Below are 22319 nucleotides of genomic sequence, written 5' to 3'. Positions count from 1 at the left end.
AAAAAAGAGTAGAGATTATCTATACTTTAAACTAGATTGTTTGGAACAGGGAGATGGAAGAAGAGCTTGCTCTGTCCACTCCACGCATCGACCTGGTATTGCAGTACCTCCAGGACCGGTGCACCTCTCTTATCCAGTTTGAAAAATCAGAACAAGCTCGAATCTGCAGCAGCAGCACAACAAGTGCAAAGAAACAGCAGCAACAAGCAGCCCAAGGAAGGGGAAAAAAGAACTTTGCAAGACTTTGCAGGAGACAGTTTGCTGTTAATGTCGTCATCCGCCCGTTGTTTGGTGTGATGCCCTTTCAGCCGGGACTCGTTGCAGGAGCTCGTTGTGTGCTTGATTGTGTGCGCCAGAAAGAGGCGGGGCTATGTAAATGTTGGCTTCTGGGAGAGTGGTGAAGTTGCTGTTGCGGTGCTGAGTGGTCGTCGGCTGCAGCCCGCAAAGAGACCAGAGCCAGAGAAGGGCTGTAGAAGATATCCGAGATGCTGTAATGTGGGGGCTTGTGTGTGAGGTGGGGGTTGGGGTTTTGGGGGGAGGATAGTGTAGGTGCAGGAGGAAGCGTTATGGCCCCTCTCTCTCCCCATGGAGGTAGAGCAAGCGAGGATCTGGGCCCGTCGGTGCGTGCGCAATTCGGGTTATCGCTTCTCGGCCTTTTGGCTAAGATCAAGTGTAGTATCTGTTCTTATCAGTTTTAATATCTGTATACGTCCCTATCTGGGGACCATATATTAAATGGATTTTTGGAACAGGGAGATGGAAGAAGAGCTTGCTCTGTCCACTCCACGCATCGACCTGGTATTGCAGTACCTCCAGGAACGGTGCACCTCTCTTATCCAGTTTGAAAAATCAGAACAAGCTCGAATCTGCAGCAGCAGCACAACAAGTGCAAAGAAAACAGCAGCAACAAGCAGCCCAAGGAAGGGGAAAAAGAACTTTGCAAGACTTTGCAGGAGACAGTTTGCTGTTAATGTCGTCATCCGCCCGTTGTTTGGTGTGATGCCCTTTCAGCCGGGACTCGTTGCAGGAGCTCGTTGTGTGCTTGATTGTGTGCGCCAGAAAGAGGCGGGGCTATGTAAATGTTGGCTTCTGGGAGAGTGGTGAAGTTGCTGTTGCGGTGCTGAGTGGTCGTCGGCTGCAGCCCGCAAAGAGACAGAGCCAGAGAAGGGCTGTAGAAGATATCCGAGATGCCTGTAATGTGGGGGGCTTGTGTGTGAGGTGGGGGTTGGGGTTTTGGGGGGAGGATAGTGTAGGTCAGGAGGAAGCGTTATGGCCCTCTCTCTCCCCATGGAGGTAGAGCAAGCGAGGATCTGTGGCCCGTCGGTGCGTGCGCATTCGGGTTATCGCTTCCTCGGCCCTTTTGCTAAGATCAAGTGTAGTATCTGTTCTTATCAGTTTAATATCTGATACGTCCCCTATCTGGGGACATATATTAAATGGATTTTTGGAACAGGGAGATGGAAGAAGAGGCTTGCTCTGTCCACTCCACGCATCGACCCTGGTATTGCAGTACCTCAGGACCCGGTGCACCTCTCTTATCCAGTTTGAAAAATCAAAACAAGCTCGAATCTGCAGCAGCAGCAACAACAAGCTGCAAAAGAACACACAACAAGCAGCCCAAAGGAAGGGGAAAAAAAGAAAACTTTGGCAAGACCTTTGCAGGAGACAGTTTTGCTGTTAATGTCGTCCATCACGCCCGCTTGTTTGGTGTGATGCCCTTTCAGCCGGGACTCGTTGCAGGAGCATCGTTGTGTGCTTGATTGCTGTGCGCCAGAAAGCCAGGCGGGGCTATGGTAAATGTTTTGGCTTCTTGGGAGAGCTGGTGAAGTTGCTGGTTGCGGTGCTGAGTGGTCGTCCGCTGCAGCCCGCAAACGAGACCAGAGGCCAGAGAAGGGCTGTAGAAGAATATCCGAGATGCCTGTAATGTGGAGGCTTGTGTGTGAGGTGAGGGGTTGGGGTTTTGGGGGGAGGATAGTGTAGGGTGCAGGAGGAAGCGTTATGGCCCCTCTCTCTCCATCGGAGGTAGAGCAAGCGCAGATCTGGGCCCGTCAGGTGGCGTGGCGCAATTCGGGTTAATCGCTTCTCGGCCTTTTGGCTAGATCAAGTGTAGTATCTGTTCTTATCAGTTTAATATCTGATACGTCCCCTAATCTGGGGACCATATATTAAATGGATTTTTGGAACAGGGAGATGGAAGAAGAGCTTGCTCTGTCCACTCCACGCATCGACCTGGTATTGCAGTACCTCCAGGACCGGTGCACCTCTCTTATCCAGTTTGAAAATCAGAACAAGCTCGAATCTGCAGCAGCAGCACACAAGTGCAAAGAAACAGCAGCAACAAGCAGCCCAAGGAAGGGGAAAAAAGAACTTTGCAAGACTTTGCAGGAGACAGTTTGCTGTTAATGTCGTCATCCGCCCGTTGTTTGGTGTGATGCCCTTTCAGCCGGGACTCGTTGCAGGAGCTCGTTGTGTGCTTGATTGTGTGCGCCAGAAAGAGGCGGGGCTATGTAAATGTTGGCTTCTGGGAGAGTGGTGAAGTTGCTGTTGCGGTGCTGAGTGGTCGTCGGCTGCAGCCCGCAAGAGACCAGAGCCAGAGAAGGGCTGTAGAAGATATCCGAGATGCTGTAATGTGGGGGCTTGTGTGTGAGGTGGGGGGTTGGGGTTTTGGGGGGAGGATAGTGTAGGTGCAGGAGGAAGCGTTATGGCCCTCTCTCTCCCATGGAGGTAGAGAAGCGAGGATCTGGGCCCGTCGGTGCGTGCGCAATTCGGGTTATCGCTTCTCGGCCTTTTGGCTAAGATCAAGTGTAGTATCTGTTCTTATCAGTTTAATATCTGATACGTCCCCTATCTGGGGACCATATATTAAATGGATTTTTGGAACAGGGAGATGGAAGAAGAGCTTGCTCTGTCCACTCCCACGCATCGACCTGGTAATTGCAGTACTCCAGGACCGGTGCACCTCTCTTATCCAGTTTGAAAAATCAGAACAAGCTCGAATCTGCAGCAGCAGCACAACAAGTGCAAAGAAACAGCAGCAACAAGCAGCCCAAGGAAGGGGAAAAAGAACTTTGCAAGACTTTGCAGGAGACAGTTTGCTGTTAATGTCGTCATCCGCCCGTTGTTTGGTGTGATGCCCTTTCAGCCGGGACTCGTTGCAGGAGCTCGTTGTGTGCTTGATTGTGTGCGCCAGAAAGAGGCGGGGCTATGTAATGTTGGCTTCTGGGAGAGTGGTGAGTTCGCTGTTGCGGTGCTGAGTGGTCGTCGGCTGCAGCCCGCAAAGAGAACCAGAGCCCAGAGAAGGGCTGTAGAAGATATCCGAGATGCTGTAATGTGGGGGCTTGTGTGGTGAGGTGGGGGTTGGGGTTTTGGGGGGAGGATAGTGTAGGTGCAGGAGGAAAGCGTTATGGCCGCCTCTCTCTCCCCAATGGAGGTAGAGCCAAGCGAGGATCTGGGCCCGTCGTGCGTGCGCAATTCGGGTTATCGCTTCTCGGCCTTTTGGCTAAGATCAAAGTGTAGTATCTGTTCTTATCAGTTTAATATCTGATACGTCCCCTATCTGGGGACCATATATTAAATGGATTTTTGGAACAGGGAGATGGAAGAGAGCTTGCTCTGTCCACTCCACGCATCGACCTGGTATTGCAGTACCTCCAGGACCGGTGCACCTCTCTTATCCAGTTTGAAAAATCAGAACAAGCTCGAATCTGCAGCAGCAGCACAACAAGTGCAAAGAAACAGCAGCACAAGCAGCCCAAGGAAGGGGAAAAAAGAACTTTGCAAGACTTTGCAGGAGACAGTTTGCTGTTAATGTCGTCATCCGCCCGTTGTTTGGTGTGATGCCCTTTCAGCCGGGACTCGTTGCAGGAGCTCGTTGTGTGCTTGATTGTGTGCGCCAGAAAGAGGCGGGGCTATGTAAATGTTGGCTTCTGGAGAGTGGTGAAGTTGCCTGTTGCGGTGCTGAGTGGTCGTCGGCTGCAGCCCGCAAAGAGGACCAGAGCCAGAGAAGGGCTGTAGAAGATATCCGAGATGCTGTAATGTGGGGGCTTGGTGTGTGAGGTGGGGGTTGGGGTTTGGGGGGAGGATAGTGTAGGTGCAGGAGGAAGCGTTATGGCCCCTCTCTCTCCCCATGGAGGTAGAGCAAGCGAGGATCTGGGCCCGTCGGTGCCGTGCGCAATTCGGGTTATCGCTTCTCGGCCTTTTGGCTAAGATCAAGTGTAGTATCTGTTCTTATCAGTTTAATATCTGATACGTCCCCTATCTGGGGACCATATATTAAATGGATTTTTGGAACAGGGAGATGGAAGAAGAGCTTGCTCTGTCCACTCCACGCATCGACCTGGTATTGCAGTACCTCCAGGACCGGTGCACCTCTCTTATCCAGTTTGAAAAATCAGAACAAGCCTCGAATCTGCAGCAGCAGCACAACAAGTGCAAAGAAACAGCAGCAACAAGCAGCCCAAGGAAGGGGAAAAAAGAACTTTGCAAGACTTTGCAGGAGACAGTTTGCTGTTAATGTCGTCATCCGCCCGTTGTTTGGTGTGATGCCCTTTCAGCCGGGACTCGTTGCAGGAGCTCGTTGTGTGCTTGATTGTGTGCGCCAGAAAGAGGCGGGGCTATGTAAATGTTGGCTTCTGGGAGAGTGGTGAAGTTGCTGTTGCGGTGCTGAGTGGTCGTCGGCTGCAGCCCGCAAAGAGACCAGAGCCAGAGAAGGGCTGTAGAAGATATCCGAGATGCTGTAATGTGGGGGGCTTGTGTGTGAGGTGGGGGTTGGGGTTTTGGGGGGAGGATAGTGTAGGTGCAGGAGGAAGCGTTATGGCCCCTCTCTCTCCCCATGGAGGTAGAGCAAGCGAGGATCTGGGCCCGTCGGTGCGTGCGCAATTCGGGTTATCGCTTCTCGGCCTTTTGGCTAAGATCAAGTGTAGTATCTGTTCTTATCAGTTTAATATCTGATACGTCCCCTATCTGGGGACCATATATTAAATGGATTTTTGGAACAGGGAGATGGAAGAAGAGCTTGCTCTGTCCACTCCACGCATCGACCTGGTATTGCAGTACCTCCAGGACCGGTGCACCTCTCTTATCCAGTTTGAAAAATCAGAACAAGCTCGAATCTGCAGCAGCAGCACAACAAGTGCAAAGAAACAGCAGCAACAAGCAGCCCAAGGAAGGGGAAAAAGAACTTTGCAAGACTTTGCAGGAGACAGTTTGCTGTTAATGTCGTCATCCGCCCGTTGTTTGGTGTGATGCCCTTTCAGCCGGGACTCGTTGCAGGAGCTCGTTGTGTGCTTGATTGTGTGCGCCAGAAAGAGGCGGGGCTATGTAAATGTTGGCTTCTGGAGAGTGGTGAAGTTGCTGTTGCGGTGCTGAGTGGTCGTCGGCTGCAGCCCGCAAAGAGACCAGAGCCAGAGAAGGGCTGTAGAAGATATCCGAGATGCTGTAATGTGGGGGCTTGTGTGTGAGGTGGGGGTTGGGGTTTTGGGGGGAGGATAGTGTAGGTGCAGGAGGAAGCGTTATGGCCCCTCTCTCTCCCATGGAGGTAGAGCAAGCGAGGATCTGGGCCCGTCGGTGCGTGCGCAATTCGGGTTATCGCTTCTCGGCCTTTTGGCTAAGATCAAGTGTAGTATCTGTTCTTATCAGTTTAATATCTGATACGTCCCCTATCTGGGGACCATATATTAAATGGATTTTTGGAACAGGGAGATGGAAGAAGAGCTTGCTCTGTCCACTCCACGCATCGACCTGGTATTGCCAGTACCTCCAGGACCGGTGCACCTCTCTTATCCAGTTTGAAAAATCAGAACAAGCTCGAATCTGCAGCAGCAGCACAACAAGTGCAAAGAAACAGCAGCAACAAGCAGCCCAAGGAAGGGGAAAAAAGAACTTTGCAAGACTTTGCAGGAGACAGTTTGCTGTTAATGTCGTCATCCGCCCGTTGTTTGGTGTGATGCCCTTTCAGCCGGGACTCGTTGCAGGAGCTCGTTGTGTGCTTGATTGTGTGCGCCAGAAAGAGGCGGGGCTATGTAAATGTTGGCTTCTGGGAGAGTGGTGAAGTTGCTGTTGCGGTGCTGAGTGGTCGTCGGCTGCAGCCCGCAAAGAGACCAGAGCCAGAGAAGGGCTGTAGAAGATATCCGAGATGCTGTAATGTGGGGGCTTGTGTGTGAGGTGGGGGTTGGGGTTTTGGGGGGAGGATAGTGTAGGTGCAGGAGGAAGCGTTATGGCCCCTCTCTCTCCCCATGGAGGTAGAGCAAGCGAGGATCTGGGCCCGTCGGTGCGTGCGCAATTCGGGTTATCGCTTCTCGGCCTTTTGGCTAAGATCAAGTGTAGTATCTGTTCTTATCAGTTTAATATCTGATACGTCCCCTATCTGGGGACCATATATTAAATGGATTTTTGGAACAGGGAGATGGAAGAAGAGCTTGCTCTGTCCACTCCACGCATCGACCTGGTATTGCAGTACCTCCAGGACCGGTGCACCTCTCTTATCCAGTTTGAAAAATCAGAACAAGCTCGAATCTGCAGCAGCAGCACAACAAGTGCAAAGAAACAGCAGCAACAAGCAGCCCAAGGAAGGGGAAAAAAGAACTTTGCAAGACTTTGCAGGAGACAGTTTGCTGTTAATGTCGTCATCCGCCCGTTGTTTGGTGTGATGCCCTTTCAGCCGGGACTCGTTGCAGGAGCTCGTTGTGTGCTTGATTGTGTGCGCCAGAAAGAGGCGGGGCTATGTAAATGTTGGCTTCTGGGAGAGTGGTGAAGTTGCTGTTGCGGTGCTGAGTGGTCGTCGGCTGCAGCCCGCAAAGAGACCAGAGCCAGAGAAGGGCTGTAGAAGATATCCGAGATGCTGTAATGTGGGGGCTTGTGTGTGAGGTGGGGGTTGGGGTTTTGGGGGGAGGATAGTGTAGGTGCAGGAGGAAGCGTTATGGCCCCTCTCTCTCCCCATGGAGGTAGAGCAAGCGAGGATCTGGGCCCGTCGGTGCGTGCGCAATTCGGGTTATCGCTTCTCGGCCTTTTGGCTAAGATCAAGTGTAGTATCTGTTCTTATCAGTTTAATATCTGATACGTCCCCTATCTGGGGACCATATATTAAATGGATTTTTGGAACAGGGAGATGGAAGAAGAGCTTGCTCTGTCCACTCCACGCATCGACCTGGTATTGCAGTACCTCCAGGACCGGTGCACCTCTCTTATCCAGTTTGAAAAATCAGAACAAGCTCGAATCTGCAGCAGCAGCACAACAAGTGCAAAGAAACAGCAGCAACAAGCAGCCCAAGGAAGGGGAAAAAAGAACTTTGCAAGACTTTGCAGGAGACAGTTTGCTGTTAATGTCGTCATCCGCCCGTTGTTTGGTGTGATGCCCTTTCAGCCGGGACTCGTTGCAGGAGCTCGTTGTGTGCTTGATTGTGTGCGCCAGAAAGAGGCGGGGCTATGTAAATGTTGGCTTCTGGAGAGTGGTGAAGTTGCTGTTGCGGTGCTGAGTGGTCGTCGGCTGCAGCCCGCAAAGAGACCAGAGCCAGAGAAGGGCTGTAGAAGATATCCGAGATGCTGTAATGTGGGGGCTTGTGTGTGAGGTGGGGGTTGGGGTTTTGGGGGGAGGATAGTGTAGGTGCAGGAGGAAGCGTTATGGCCCCTCTCTCTCCCCATGGAGGTAGAGCAAGCGAGGATCTGGGCCCGTCGGTGCGTGCGCAATTCGGGTTATCGCTTCTCGGCCTTTTGGCTAAGATCAAGTGTAGTATCTGTTCTTATCAGTTTAATATCTGATACGTCCCCTATCTGGGGACCATATATTAAATGGATTTTTGGAACAGGGAGATGGAAGAAGAGCTTGCTCTGTCCACTCCACGCATCGACCTGGTATTGCAGTACCTCCAGGACCGGTGCACCTCTCTTATCCAGTTTGAAAAATCAGAACAAGCTCGAATCTGCAGCAGCAGCACAACAAGTGCAAAGAAACAGCAGCAACAAGCAGCCCAAGGAAGGGGAAAAAAGAACTTTGCAAGACTTTGCAGGAGACAGTTTGCTGTTAATGTCGTCATCCGCCCGTTGTTTGGTGTGATGCCCTTTCAGCCGGGACTCGTTGCAGGAGCTCGTTGTGTGCTTGATTGTGTGCGCCAGAAAGAGGCGGGGCTATGTAAATGTTGGCTTCTGGGAGAGTGGTGAAGTTGCTGTTGCGGTGCTGAGTGGTCGTCGGCTGCAGCCCGCAAAGAGACCAGAGCCAGAGAAGGGCTGTAGAAGATATCCGAGATGCTGTAATGTGGGGGCTTGTGTGTGAGGTGGGGGTTGGGGTTTTGGGGGGAGGATAGTGTAGGTGCAGGAGGAAGCGTTATGGCCCCTCTCTCTCCCCATGGAGGTAGAGCAAGCGAGGATCTGGGCCCGTCGGTGCGTGCGCAATTCGGGTTATCGCTTCTCGGCCTTTTGGCTAAGATCAAGTGTAGTATCTGTTCTTATCAGTTTAATATCTGATACGTCCCCTATCTGGGGACCATATATTAAATGGATTTTTGGAACAGGGAGATGGAAGAAGAGCTTGCTCTGTCCACTCCACGCATCGACCTGGTATTGCAGTACCTCCAGGACCGGTGCACCTCTCTTATCCAGTTTGAAAAATCAGAACAAGCTCGAATCTGCAGCAGCAGCACAACAAGTGCAAAGAAACAGCAGCAACAAGCAGCCCAAGGAAGGGGAAAAAGAACTTTGCAAGACTTTGCAGGAGACAGTTTGCTGTTAATGTCGTCATCCGCCCGTTGTTTGGTGTGATGCCCTTTCAGCCGGGACTCGTTGCAGGAGCTCGTTGTGTGCTTGATTGTGTGCGCCAGAAAGAGGCGGGGCTATGTAAATGTTGGCTTCTGGGAGAGTGGTGAAGTTGCTGTTGCGGTGCTGAGTGGTCGTCGGCTGCAGCCCGCAAAGAGACCAGAGCCAGAGAAGGGCTGTAGAAGATATCCGAGATGCTGTAATGTGGGGGCTTGTGTGTGAGGTGGGGGTTGGGGTTTTGGGGGGAGGATAGTGTAGGTGCAGGAGGAAGCGTTATGGCCCCTCTCTCTCCCCATGGAGGTAGAGCAAGCGAGGATCTGGGCCCGTCGGTGCGTGCGCAATTCGGGTTATCGCTTCTCGGCCTTTTGGCTAAGATCAAGTGTAGTATCTGTTCTTATCAGTTTAATATCTGATACGTCCCCTATCTGGGGACCATATATTAAATGGATTTTTGGAACAGGGAGATGGAAGAAGAGCTTGCTCTGTCCACTCCACGCATCGACCTGGTATTGCAGTACCTCCAGGACCGGTGCACCTCTCTTATCCAGTTTGAAAAATCAGAACAAGCTCGAATCTGCAGCAGCAGCACAACAAGTGCAAAGAAACAGCAGCAACAAGCAGCCCAAGGAAGGGGAAAAAAGAACTTTGCAAGACTTTGCAGGAGACAGTTTGCTGTTAATGTCGTCATCCGCCCGTTGTTTGGTGTGATGCCCTTTCAGCCGGGACTCGTTGCAGGAGCTCGTTGTGTGCTTGATTGTGTGCGCCAGAAAGAGGCGGGGCTATGTAAATGTTGGCTTCTGGGAGAGTGGTGAAGTTGCTGTTGCGGTGCTGAGTGGTCGTCGGCTGCAGCCCGCAAAGAGACCAGAGCCAGAGAAGGGCTGTAGAAGATATCCGAGATGCTGTAATGTGGGGGCTTGTGTGTGAGGTGGGGGTTGGGGTTTTGGGGGGAGGATAGTGTAGGTGCAGGAGGAAGCGTTATGGCCCCTCTCTCTCCCCATGGAGGTAGAGCAAGCGAGGATCTGGGCCCGTCGGTGCGTGCGCAATTCGGGTTATCGCTTCTCGGCCTTTTGGCTAAGATCAAGTGTAGTATCTGTTCTTATCAGTTTAATATCTGATACGTCCCCTATCTGGGGACCATATATTAAATGGATTTTTGGAACAGGGAGATGGAAGAAGAGCTTGCTCTGTCCACTCCACGCATCGACCTGGTATTGCAGTACCTCCAGGACCGGTGCACCTCTCTTATCCAGTTTGAAAAATCAGAACAAGCTCGAATCTGCAGCAGCAGCACAACAAGTGCAAAGAAACAGCAGCAACAAGCAGCCCAAGGAAGGGGAAAAAAGAACTTTGCAAGACTTTGCAGGAGACAGTTTGCTGTTAATGTCGTCATCCGCCCGTTGTTTGGTGTGATGCCCTTTCAGCCGGGACTCGTTGCAGGAGCTCGTTGTGTGCTTGATTGTGTGCGCCAGAAAGAGGCGGGGCTATGTAAATGTTGGCTTCTGGAGAGTGGTGAAGTTGCTGTTGCGGTGCTGAGTGGTCGTCGGCTGCAGCCCGCAAAGAGACCAGAGCCAGAGAAGGGCTGTAGAAGATATCCGAGATGCTGTAATGTGGGGGCTTGTGTGTGAGGTGGGGGTTGGGGTTTTGGGGGGAGGATAGTGTAGGTGCAGGAGGAAGCGTTATGGCCCCTCTCTCTCCCCATGGAGGTAGAGCAAGCGAGGATCTGGGCCCGTCGGTGCGTGCGCAATTCGGGTTATCGCTTCTCGGCCTTTTGGCTAAGATCAAGTGTAGTATCTGTTCTTATCAGTTTAATATCTGATACGTCCCCTATCTGGGGACCATATATTAAATGGATTTTTGGAACAGGGAGATGGAAGAAGAGCTTGCTCTGTCCACTCCACGCATCGACCTGGTATTGCAGTACCTCCAGGACCGGTGCACCTCTCTTATCCAGTTTGAAAAATCAGAACAAGCTCGAATCTGCAGCAGCAGCACAACAAGTGCAAAGAAACAGCAGCAACAAGCAGCCCAAGGAAGGGGAAAAAAGAACTTTGCAAGACTTTGCAGGAGACAGTTTGCTGTTAATGTCGTCATCCGCCCGTTGTTTGGTGTGATGCCCTTTCAGCCGGGACTCGTTGCAGGAGCTCGTTGTGTGCTTGATTGTGTGCGCCAGAAAGAGGCGGGGCTATGTAAATGTTGGCTTCTGGGAGAGTGGTGAAGTTGCTGTTGCGGTGCTGAGTGGTCGTCGGCTGCAGCCCGCAAAGAGACCAGAGCCAGAGAAGGGCTGTAGAAGATATCCGAGATGCTGTAATGTGGGGGCTTGTGTGTGAGGTGGGGGTTGGGGTTTTGGGGGAGGATAGTGTAGGTGCAGGAGGAAGCGTTATGGCCCCTCTCTCTCCCCATGGAGGTAGAGCAAGCGAGGATCTGGGCCCGTCGGTGCGTGCGCAATTCGGGTTATCGCTTCTCGGCCTTTTGGCTAAGATCAAGTGTAGTATCTGTTCTTATCAGTTTAATATCTGATACGTCCCCTATCTGGGGACCATATATTAAATGGATTTTTGGAACAGGGAGATGGAAGAAGAGCTTGCTCTGTCCACTCCACGCATCGACCTGGTATTGCAGTACCTCCAGGACCGGTGCACCTCTCTTATCCAGTTTGAAAAATCAGAACAAGCTCGAATCTGCAGCAGCAGCACAACAAGTGCAAAGAAACAGCAGCAACAAGCAGCCCAAGGAAGGGGAAAAAAGAACTTTGCAAGACTTTGCAGGAGACAGTTTGCTGTTAATGTCGTCATCCGCCCGTTGTTTGGTGTGATGCCCTTTCAGCCGGGACTCGTTGCAGGAGCTCGTTGTGTGCTTGATTGTGTGCGCCAGAAAGAGGCGGGGCTATGTAAATGTTGGCTTCTGGGAGAGTGGTGAAGTTGCTGTTGCGGTGCTGAGTGGTCGTCGGCTGCAGCCCGCAAAGAGACCAGAGCCAGAGAAGGGCTGTAGAAGATATCCGAGATGCTGTAATGTGGGGGCTTGTGTGTGAGGTGGGGGTTGGGGTTTTGGGGGGAGGATAGTGTAGGTGCAGGAGGAAGCGTTATGGCCCCTCTCTCTCCCCATGGAGGTAGAGCAAGCGAGGATCTGGGCCCGTCGGTGCGTGCGCAATTCGGGTTATCGCTTCTCGGCCTTTTGGCAAAGATCCATTGGATTTTTGCTGAAAGTGTGACTGAAACGCTTGATTCTCGGCCTTCTGGCATCGGCTCCTACCGGAGTCTTAAGCCAGCTGCTGCTATTGGGAGGAAACCGTTTTAAGTTTTGAGGAGGGATCAATTTGAAGTGCCCGGGATCCACCTTGTGTGGTGAAGGGTAGCTTCCTTCAAGAAGATGGAGGATTTATTTGGAACACCATCGGATCTACAAACCAGATACAAGAATACAGCTGTTGTGGAGATACCAGAAGAACATCGTGGAGCTGCTGGATTGTTTTTTGTGGTGGAAACTCTGCTGAAAGAATGTGGAATTACGCCAAAGGATTTGTTTTGCCTACCGGAATATTACAACAGGGGAATCTATGAGCTTGTGTTTCATGAGACAGTGAAATACCATGATTTCCGTAAAGTTTTTATGGAGAAGCAGCAAGATGAAAAGTTTTCTGGATGTAAGGTAAGCTTTAAGCATCAAGATAATGTGAGAATGGTTACTGTCTCAATGTATAATACTTATGTTCCCACTAAAGAGGTTCTGGAGTATATGAAAATGATTTTTGAGGAGGCAGAGTATGTAAAAGATGTTCTTAATGAGTACAGGATCTGGACCGGTAAAAAGCTGTTCAGAGTCAAGCTGAGGTATGATAACTCATCTGAAGATGGACTGGACCACCCAATTCAGACCATCAGCTTGAGAGGAAACCGAGGATTTCTGAAGTACTCAGGTATGCCGACTTTTTGTTGGAAATGTAATGATTTTGGTCATATGTCAAACAGCTGTACAGTTGGTTTGGTGTGCCGAGTTTGTGCTGGTATGGGCCATGATGATGAGGAATGCAAGATAATTCCCAGATGTTCCATTTGTGATGTAGAAGGGCACCATATAATGAACTGCACTAAATCTTCATATGCCAGTAAAGTAAAAAAGATTCCTGCTGGGAAAGAAAATAAGAACCAAGTACCCCAAAGAAGTGTGAGGGTGGAACAGAACCCAGTCGAAAATGAAGCACGCCCAGTGGTAAGCCAAAAATTAACCATACTGGAAGGGAAAAAGGCAAAAAAAATGACCAGAGGTGACAAAAGGAAGAAACGAAGGACCGAAGGTGTTTTCTCGGATGAGGAGAGTGAGATAAGAAGTGAGGAAGAAGGAGAGGAGGAGAATGCAGAGGAAGAAAGAATTGTCGAAAAAGAGATCGAAAAAGAAAAGATCGTCGGGAAAGAAAATGTGGAAGAAAGAAGTGAGGGTGTAGTGATGGAGAGAGAAGAAGGAGAAAGAGAAGAAGATCAAATAGAAGTGGTGGAAGAAGAAGAAGGTGTGTGGACAATAGACAGTATGGATCTAAGTGTCTTCTCTCCTGTTAGTGAAAGCGAATTCTCGGCAAGAGTGGACAGAGGCTTGAGTCGCTTGAGTGCGACTCCTGACTGTTTTCCCGAAGGAAGTAAGAATGACCCGGGGTGATTTACTTCCTTTTTGTGTTTTTGGTAATTTTGACTGATTTTTGACCTTGGTGTTTTTTAGTTTTGTTTTTTTCTCCTTCCTTTTTTTGCTTTCCCCTTAATTCTTCCTTTTGATGCTTATAAAGTGTGGGTCCCTGAATGTGAGAAGCATCAAGAATATAGGTAGAAGAAATGGAATTTTTGATTTTGTGGCCACATTAAATACCGATTTTTTTTGTATGCAAGAGTGTGGCATTGAGTTTTGTAAAAATTATAAGTTGCTATCAGATTCTTGGAAATGGGGACCTTCTTTTTTTTCAGGGGAAAATAATATAAAAAACTCCGGTATAGGATTATTAATTAAAGGTGATTCTTTTGTTTTTGAAAGTTATTTTGAAATCGAGCCAGGTAGAGCTTTTTGTGTTAAGGGTTGTTTTGGGGGTTTTAAAGTCAAAATTATGTGTGTCTATGGGAATACAGGTAAAAATGATAGAATTAAGTTATTTGAGAAAATTAGTTATTTTTTGGTGGGTTCAGAGCCTATTATTGTGCTGGGGGATTTTAATTGCATAATAGAAGGGAAAGATAGGATTGGAAGTAATAAATTAGATAAATCTTCTGTTGTTCTTAAAAAATTGATAAAAGATTTTGATCTAAAAGATGCATGGAGGTTAAAACACGGAGATAAAAGTGGTTTTACTTGGGCAAATAAAAATAGTCAATCCAGAATAGATTTTTGTTTTTGTTCAAATGAATTTCAAATACATGATTTTGAGTTAATAATTAGTGGATTTTCTGACCATAAAATATTGTGTGTGTCAATGGGTGCAGAAAATATAACAAGTACAGCAAGAAGGCCTTGGAAGTTGAACTATTTATTGTTAGAGGATGCAAGGATATGTGAATTGTTTGAAAATAAATATAAATTTTTGAAAAGTATGAAAGAGACATTTGTTTCTAAGAGTGTATGGTGGGATTGGGTTAAAAATGAATGTAAATTATTTTTTATAAGGAATGGTATAAAGAAAAAGAAAAAAGAATGGAGTCATTTTAAGCTTTTAAATTCTCGTTTACAAGGAATGTTGGCTTTTAGAGAACTAGGATACGATTTTAATAAAGGAATTGATGATGTGAAAAAAGATATTAAAAAGTGGATTGAACGAAGGGGAAAAGAAATTATTTTTAATTCTAGAGTGAAAGATTTTGAAGAAAATGAAAAGTGTTCAAGCTTCTTTTTTAGATGTGTTAAAAATAAAAATAATAATCAGATCGTAAGACTAAATGGTATTAATGATATAAATTATATTTTAGATGTCGTTTTTAATTTTTATAATAATTTATTAGGTAAAAAGGAAATTATAGATAAAAGTTTTGCGGAGATGTTTTTAAATAATTTAAATAGATGCCTTAATTTAAATGAGCAAAAGGTTTTAAAAGGGGAAATCACCATGTTTGAATTAGAGGAGGCAGTTAAAAGTTTTTCTAAAAATAAATCTCCGGGATTAGATGGCTTGACTGTGGAATTTTACTTAAAATTTTGGGATTTTATTAAGTATGATTTGTGCGATTTGGTGAATGAGTGTTTTAAAAAAGGTGAACTGACACAATCTCAAAAAGAAGGTTTGGTAACCCTTATATATAAAAAGGAAGATAAAGAAAACATTAAAAATTATAGGCCAATAACATTGTTAAACGTGGATTACAAAATTATGGCGAAAGTTATAGCTAATAGATTTAGGAAAATAATAAACATCGTGATTGAAGAGGGTCAGAATTGTGCAGTACCAGGAAGAATGATTTGGGAAAACGTGATATTAATAAGGGATATGTTATACGATGTTTTAGATAGAGATCAGGGTGTCAGTCTTTTTTCTTTAGATTTTGAAAAAGCATTTGACAGTATATCACATGATTTTATGTTCCTTGTTTTAGAAAAAATGAATTTGCCTATTGATTTTATTAAAATGATTAAAATTTTATATAATAAGGTTGAAAGTAAGGTTTTAGTTAATGGGTTTTTAACAAAAAAAATTAATATACAATCAGGAGTGAGACAGGGTTGTCCTTTATCTCCCATTTTATTTATTTGCATCATGGAGCCTTTAGTACAATTTTTTAGAAGAGATAAATTAATTAAGGGTATAAAGATTCCTGGAGGTGGAGGAAAGGAAGTGAAATGTTTAGCGTACATGGATGATGTGGTAGTGATATGTAGGAACTCAACTTCTATTAATAGGGTATGTTTTATTACAGGTTGTTTTAAATGTATATCTGGATTGAGTCTGAATTTGAGTAAATCAACATGTTGCGCTTATGGGAACTGGAATTTTGATATGTTCTGTAAATTCAAAGTTATTAAGAGTAGTGTAAAAATATTAGGGATTACTTTTAACCAGTCTCTCTCGGGTGAAGACGATTGGGCGGTTGTGTTGAGTAAAATTAGGAGAAAATTGGGTTTTTGGAAACTAAGGAACCTGTCAATTGTAGGGAAAGTTTTAATTATTAAGGCCGTAATTTTATCCCTTTTATTATATGTGTCTATTGTGTTTTTACCATCGGATTTGTACATGAGGAAATTTATAAGAGAAATCTTCGTTTTTATATGGGGATCTAAAATGGAGAAAATAAAAAGAGAAATTATGTATAAAGATATAGATAACGGGGGTAGAGGTGTGCCTGACCTAAGACTTTTTTTATCATTAAAACATGCTGCTTTTATTTTTAGGTTGTTAAAAAAAGAGAGTATTGTGTCCAATTTTATAAAATATAGCGGAGGTTGGTTCTTTAATAAATATAAATGGTTGGGAATTGATTTAAATAAACCGCGCGCTTTTAAAATCAGTAGGTTTTATGTGATTTTAGAGAAAATAGTGAGAAAATATAATTTAAATACATTTGATTTTACTGAGCTTGTAAACGCAAAACAAATAGTTAAAAGTTTTAAAAAAAATGAATTAATATACCCGGTTGAAAAATTTAACGCTAAAGTTTCTAAAAACATCTGGAATATGGTACTGAATAAAAATCTTACCAATAGTCAAAAGGATTTGGCATGGGCAGTAGTTCATGATTGCTTGCCAGTAAGGAACTTCCAGTACTTAAGAGGTTTATTAAATAACCCCAAATGTCCCAGAAATGGTTGTGTATATGATGAAACGGTAATGCATGTCTTCTGGAATTGTAGTTTCTCAAGAATGGTGTGGGAGAAGATGAGAGGTTTTTTAAAATATGTAGGAGAGCTTGAGTTTTTAGGTTATGAGCAAGTTTTTTTTGGACTGAACTTAAAATGTAAAAATGGGGATGCTATCAAGGCCTGGCAAATTATTAATGTAACCAAAGAAGCTATTTGGAAGTGTAGAAATATTTTAGTTTTAAGAAGGGATGAGTTAACTATAACCGACTGTATAAAATTTGCCTTAAGTAATCTATATATTTTGTATTTAGTTGATAAGAAAAAATTTGGAATGTCTGCCATGAATGAATGGAAAATTAAAGACTGGTATAAATTTTCTTAAAAAAATTTTTCTAAGAATATTTTCTTTTTCCTTTATGATGTGTCATAGTTTCTTTCTTGATTTTTTCATTTTTGTTTGTAATGGAAAATTTTTCTTATGAAAGAAACTCAAACTGAAAGGATTTAAAAAAAAAAAAAAAAATCTGTTCTTATCAGTTTAATATCTGATACGTCCCCTATCTGGGGACCATATATTAAATGGATTTTTGGAACAGGGAGATGGAAGAAGAGCTTGCTCTGTCCACTCCACGCATCGACCTGGTATTGCAGTACCTCCAGGACCGGTGCACCTCTCTTATCCAGTTTGAAAAATCAGAACAAGCTCGAATCTGCAGCAGCAGCACAACAAGTGCAAAGAAACAGCAGCAACAAGCAGCCCAAGGAAGGGGAAAAAAGAACTTTGCAAGACTTTGCAGGAGACAGTTTGCTGTTAATGTCGTCATCCGCCCGTTGTTTGGTGTGATGCCCTTTCAGCCGGGACTCGTTGCAGGAGCTCGTTGTGTGCTTGATTGTGTGCGCCAGAAAGAGGCGGGGCTATGTAAATGTTGGCTTCTGGGAGAGTGGTGAAGTTGCTGTTGCGGTGCTGAGTGGTCGTCGGCTGCAGCCCGCAAAGAGACCAGAGCCAGAGAAGGGCTGTAGAAGATATCCGAGATGCTGTAATGTGGGGGCTTGTGTGTGAGGTGGGGGTTGGGGTTTTGGGGGGAGGATAGTGTAGGTGCAGGAGGAAGCGTTATGGCCCCTCTCTCTCCCCATGGAGGTAGAGCAAGCGAGGATCTGGGCCCGTCGGTGCGTGCGCAATTCGGGTTATCGCTTCTCGGCCTTTTGGCTAAGATCAAGTGTAGTATCTGTTCTTATCAGTTTAATATCTGATACGTCCCCTATCTGGGGACCATATATTAAATGGATTTTTGGAACAGGGAGATGGAAGAAGAGCTTGCTCTGTCCACTCCACGCATCGACCTGGTATTGCAGTACCTCCAGGACCGGTGCACCTCTCTTATCCAGTTTGAAAAATCAGAACAAGCTCGAATCTGCAGCAGCAGCACAACAAGTGCAAAGAAACAGCAGCAACAAGCAGCCCAAGGAAGGGGAAAAAAGAACTTTGCAAGACTTTGCAGGAGACAGTTTGCTGTTAATGTCGTCATCCGCCCGTTGTTTGGTGTGATGCCCTTTCAGCCGGGACTCGTTGCAGGAGCTCGTTGTGTGCTTGATTGTGTGCGCCAGAAAGAGGCGGGGCTATGTAAATGTTGGCTTCTGGGAGAGTGGTGAAGTTGCTGTTGCGGTGCTGAGTGGTCGTCGGCTGCAGCCCGCAAAGAGACCAGAGCCAGAGAAGGGCTGTAGAAGATATCCGAGATGCTGTAATGTGGGGGCTTGTGTGTGAGGTGGGGGTTGGGGTTTTGGGGGGAGGATAGTGTAGGTGCAGGAGGAAGCGTTATGGCCCCTCTCTCTCCCCATGGAGGTAGAGCAAGCGAGGATCTGGGCCCGTCGGTGCGTGCGCAATTCGGGTTATCGCTTCTCGGCCTTTTGGCTAAGATCAAGTGTAGTATCTGTTCTTATCAGTTTAATATCTGATACGTCCCCTATCTGGGGACCATATATTAAATGGATTTTTGGAACAGGGAGATGGAAGAAGAGCTTGCTCTGTCCACTCCACGCATCGACCTGGTATTGCAGTACCTCCAGGACCGGTGCACCTCTCTTATCCAGTTTGAAAAATCAGAACAAGCTCGAATCTGCAGCAGCAGCACAACAAGTGCAAAGAAACAGCAGCAACAAGCAGCCCAAGGAAGGGGAAAAAAGAACTTTGCAAGACTTTGCAGGAGACAGTTTGCTGTTAATGTCGTCATCCGCCCGTTGTTTGGTGTGATGCCCTTTCAGCCGGGACTCGTTGCAGGAGCTCGTTGTGTGCTTGATTGTGTGCGCCAGAAAGAGGCGGGGCTATGTAAATGTTGGCTTCTGGGAGAGTGGTGAAGTTGCTGTTGCGGTGCTGAGTGGTCGTCGGCTGCAGCCCGCAAAGAGAACCAGAGCCAGAGAAGGGCTGTAGAAGATATCCGAGATGCTGTAATGTGGGGGCTTGTGTGTGAGGTGGGGGTTGGGGTTTTGGGGGAGGATAGTGTAGTGCAGGAGGAAGCGTTATGGCCCCTCTCTCTCCCCATGGAGGTAGAGCAAGCGAGGATCTGGGCCCGTCGGTGCGTGCGCAATTCGGGTTATCGCTTCTCGGCCTTTTGGCAAAGATCCATTGGATTTTTGCTGAAAGTGTGACTGAAACGCTTGATTCTCGGCCTTCTGGCATCGGCTCCTACCGGAGTCTTAAGCCAGCTGCTGCTATGGAGGAAACCGTTTTAAGTTTGAGGAGGGAATCAATTTGAAGTGCCCGGATCCACCTTAGTGTGGTGAAGGGTAGCTTCCCTCAAGAAGATGGAGGATTTATTTGGAACACCATCGGATCTACAAACCAAGATACAAGAATACAGCTGTTGTGGAGATACCAGAAGAACATCGTGGAGCTGCTGGATTGTTTTTTGTGGTGGAAACTCTGCTGAAAGAATGTGGAATTACGCCAAAGGATTTGTTTTGCCTAACCGGAATATTACAACAGGGGAATCTATGAGCTTGTGTTTCATGAGACAGTGAAATACCATGATTTCCGTAAAGTTTTTATGGAGAAGCAGCAAGATGAAAAGTTTTCTGGATGTAAGGTAAGCTTAAGCATCAAAGATAAATGTGAGAATGGTTATGTCTCATGTATAATACTTATGTTCCCACTAAAGAGGTTCTGGAGTATATGAAAATGATTTTGAGGAGGCAGAGTATGTAAAAGATGTTCTTAATGAGTACAGGGATCTGGACCGGTAAAAAGCGTGTTCAGAGTCAAGCTGAGGTATGATAAACTCATCTGAAGAATGGACTGGACCACCCAATTCAGACCATCAGCTTGAAGAGGAAAACCGAGGATTTCTGAAGTACTCAGGTATGCCGACTTTTTGTTGGAAATGTAATGATTTTGGTCATATGTCAAACAGCTGTACAGTTGGTTGGTGTGCGAGTTTGTGCTGGTATGGGCCATGATGATGAGGAATGCAAGAAATTCCCAGATGTTCCATTTGTGATGTAGAAGGGCACCCATATAATGAACTGCACTAAATCTTCATATGCCAGTAAAGTAAAAAAGATTCCTGCTGGGAAAGAAAATAAGAACCAAGTACCCCAAAGAAAGTGTGAGGGTGGAACAGAACCCAGTCGAAAATGAAGCAACGCCCAGTGGTAAGCCAAAAATTAACCATACTGGAAGGGAAAAAGGCAAAAAAAATGACCAGAGGTGACAAAAAGGAAGAAACGAAGGACCGAAGGTGTTTTCTCGGATGAGGAGAGTGAGATAAGAAGTGAGGAAGAAGGAGAGGAGGAGAATGCAGAGGAAGAAAGAATTGTCGAAAAAGAGATCGAAAAAGAAAAGATCGTCGGGAAAGAAAATGTGGAAGAAAGAAGTGAGGGTGTAGTGATGGAGAGAGAAGAAGGAGAAAGAGAAGAAATCAAATAGAAGTGGTGGAAGAAGAAGAAGGTGTGTGGACAATAGACAGGTATGGATCTAAGTGTCTTCTCTCCTGTTAGTGAAAGCGAATTCTCGGCAAGAGTGGACAGAGGCTTGAGTCGCTTGAGTGCGACTCCTGACTGTTCTTCCCGAAGGAAGTAAGAATGACCCGGGGTGATTTACTTCCTTTTGTGTTTTTGGTAATTTTGACTGATTTTTGACCTTGGGTGTTTTTTTAGTTTTGTTTTTTTCTCCTTCCTTTTTTTGCTTTCCCCTTAATTCTTCCTTTTGATGCTTATAAAGTGTGGGTCCCTGAATGTGAGAAGCATCAAGAATATAGGTAGAAGAAATGGAATTTTTGATTTTGTGGCCACATTAAATACCGATTTTTTTTGTATGCAAGAGTGTGGCATTGAGTTTTGTAAAAATTATAAGTTGCTATCAGATTCTTGGAAATGGGGACCTTCTTTTTTTTCAGGGGAAAATAATATAAAAAACTCCGGTATAGGATTATTAATTAAAGGTGATTCTTTTGTTTTTGAAAGTTATTTTGAAATCGAGCCAGGTAGAGCTTTTTGTGTTAAGGGTTGTTTTGGGGGTTTTAAAGTCAAAATTATGTGTGTCTATGGGAATACAGGTAAAAATGATAGAATTAAGTTATTTGAGAAAATTAGTTATTTTTTGGTGGGTTCAGAGCCTATTATTGTGCTGGGGGATTTTAATTGCATAATAGAAGGGAAAGATAGGATTGGAAGTAATAAATTAGATAAATCTTCTGTTGTTCTTAAAAAATTGATAAAAGATTTTGATCTAAAAGATGCATGGAGGTTAAAACACGGAGATAAAAGTGGTTTTACTTGGGCAAATAAAAATAGTCAATCCAGAATAGATTTTTGTTTTTGTTCAAATGAATTTCAAATACATGATTTTGAGTTAATAATTAGTGGATTTTCTGACCATAAAATATTGTGTGTGTCAATGGGTGCAGAAAATATAACAAGTACAGCAAGAAGGCCTTGGAAGTTGAACTATTTATTGTTAGAGGATGCAAGGATATGTGAATTGTTTGAAAATAAATATAAATTTTTGAAAAGTATGAAAGAGACATTTGTTTCTAAGAGTGTATGGTGGGATTGGGTTAAAAATGAATGTAAATTATTTTTTATAAGGAATGGTATAAAGAAAAAGAAAAAAGAATGGAGTCATTTTAAGCTTTTAAATTCTCGTTTACAAGGAATGTTGGCTTTTAGAGAACTAGGATACGATTTTAATAAAGGAATTGATGATGTGAAAAAAGATATTAAAAAGTGGATTGAACGAAGGGGAAAAGAAATTATTTTTAATTCTAGAGTGAAAGATTTTGAAGAAAATGAAAAGTGTTCAAGCTTCTTTTTTAGATGTGTTAAAAATAAAAATAATAATCAGATCGTAAGACTAAATGGTATTAATGATATAAATTATATTTTAGATGTCGTTTTTAATTTTTATAATAATTTATTAGGTAAAAAGGAAATTATAGATAAAAGTTTTGCGGAGATGTTTTTAAATAATTTAAATAGATGCCTTAATTTAAATGAGCAAAAGGTTTTAAAAGGGGAAATCACCATGTTTGAATTAGAGGAGGCAGTTAAAAGTTTTTCTAAAAATAAATCTCCGGGATTAGATGGCTTGACTGTGGAATTTTACTTAAAATTTTGGGATTTTATTAAGTGATGATTTGTGCGATTTGGTGAATGAGTGTTTTAAAAAAGGTGAACTGACACAATCTCAAAAAGAAGGTTTGGTAACCCTTATATATAAAAAGGAAGATAAAGAAAACATTAAAAATTATACAAAACGTGGATTACAAAATTTAGCTAATAGATTTAGGAAAATCGTGATTAGGGAAGAATGATTTGGTCCCCCC

General features: G+C 45.2%; 1 protein-coding gene, 18 non-coding genes and 1 pseudogene across 19 annotated transcripts in view; all 20 read left to right on the top strand.

Moving 5' to 3' along the window:
- The window catches only part of LOC105948215, a 35484-nt gene that overhangs the window by 6065 nt on the left and 7100 nt on the right, over positions 1 to 22319 (top strand). The window lies entirely within an intron of this gene.
- Positions 641 to 832, top strand: LOC116407287. The gene has a single exon (XR_004220247.1). It is a non-coding gene; the product is annotated as a U2 spliceosomal RNA (small nuclear RNA).
- On the top strand, positions 1343 to 1535 carry LOC116407302. The gene has a single exon (XR_004220261.1). It is a non-coding gene; the product is annotated as a U2 spliceosomal RNA (small nuclear RNA).
- On the top strand, positions 2076 to 2266 carry LOC116407272. Its single transcript, XR_004220233.1, has one exon. It is a non-coding gene; the product is annotated as a U2 spliceosomal RNA (small nuclear RNA).
- Positions 2773 to 2964, top strand: LOC116407273. Its single transcript, XR_004220234.1, has one exon. It is a non-coding gene; the product is annotated as a U2 spliceosomal RNA (small nuclear RNA).
- Positions 3480 to 3670, top strand: LOC116407255. Its single transcript, XR_004220216.1, has one exon. It is a non-coding gene; the product is annotated as a U2 spliceosomal RNA (small nuclear RNA).
- On the top strand, positions 4183 to 4373 carry LOC116407093. Its single transcript, XR_004220058.1, has one exon. It is a non-coding gene; the product is annotated as a U2 spliceosomal RNA (small nuclear RNA).
- LOC116407092 lies at positions 4887 to 5077 on the top strand. Its single transcript, XR_004220057.1, has one exon. It is a non-coding gene; the product is annotated as a U2 spliceosomal RNA (small nuclear RNA).
- On the top strand, positions 5586 to 5777 carry LOC116407258. Its single transcript, XR_004220219.1, has one exon. It is a non-coding gene; the product is annotated as a U2 spliceosomal RNA (small nuclear RNA).
- On the top strand, positions 6289 to 6479 carry LOC116407091. The gene has a single exon (XR_004220056.1). It is a non-coding gene; the product is annotated as a U2 spliceosomal RNA (small nuclear RNA).
- LOC116407090 lies at positions 6991 to 7181 on the top strand. Its single transcript, XR_004220055.1, has one exon. It is a non-coding gene; the product is annotated as a U2 spliceosomal RNA (small nuclear RNA).
- Positions 7692 to 7882, top strand: LOC116407088. The gene has a single exon (XR_004220053.1). It is a non-coding gene; the product is annotated as a U2 spliceosomal RNA (small nuclear RNA).
- Positions 8394 to 8584, top strand: LOC116407087. Its single transcript, XR_004220052.1, has one exon. It is a non-coding gene; the product is annotated as a U2 spliceosomal RNA (small nuclear RNA).
- LOC116407086 lies at positions 9095 to 9285 on the top strand. Its single transcript, XR_004220051.1, has one exon. It is a non-coding gene; the product is annotated as a U2 spliceosomal RNA (small nuclear RNA).
- Positions 9797 to 9987, top strand: LOC116407085. The gene has a single exon (XR_004220050.1). It is a non-coding gene; the product is annotated as a U2 spliceosomal RNA (small nuclear RNA).
- Positions 10498 to 10688, top strand: LOC116407084. The gene has a single exon (XR_004220049.1). It is a non-coding gene; the product is annotated as a U2 spliceosomal RNA (small nuclear RNA).
- LOC116407440 lies at positions 11199 to 11389 on the top strand. Its single transcript, XR_004220346.1, has one exon. It is a non-coding gene; the product is annotated as a U2 spliceosomal RNA (small nuclear RNA).
- Positions 17001 to 17179, top strand: LOC116407334 (annotated as a pseudogene).
- LOC116407439 lies at positions 17691 to 17881 on the top strand. Its single transcript, XR_004220345.1, has one exon. It is a non-coding gene; the product is annotated as a U2 spliceosomal RNA (small nuclear RNA).
- LOC116407438 lies at positions 18393 to 18583 on the top strand. Its single transcript, XR_004220344.1, has one exon. It is a non-coding gene; the product is annotated as a U2 spliceosomal RNA (small nuclear RNA).

The sequence above is a fragment of the Xenopus tropicalis genome, chromosome 8, assembly GCF_000004195.4.
Source record: "Xenopus tropicalis strain Nigerian chromosome 8, UCB_Xtro_10.0, whole genome shotgun sequence".
Taxonomy (NCBI): Eukaryota; Metazoa; Chordata; class Amphibia; order Anura; family Pipidae; genus Xenopus; species Xenopus tropicalis.
Note: the sequence above shows the minus strand (reverse complement) of the source record. Positions and strands in the feature narration are given on the sequence as shown.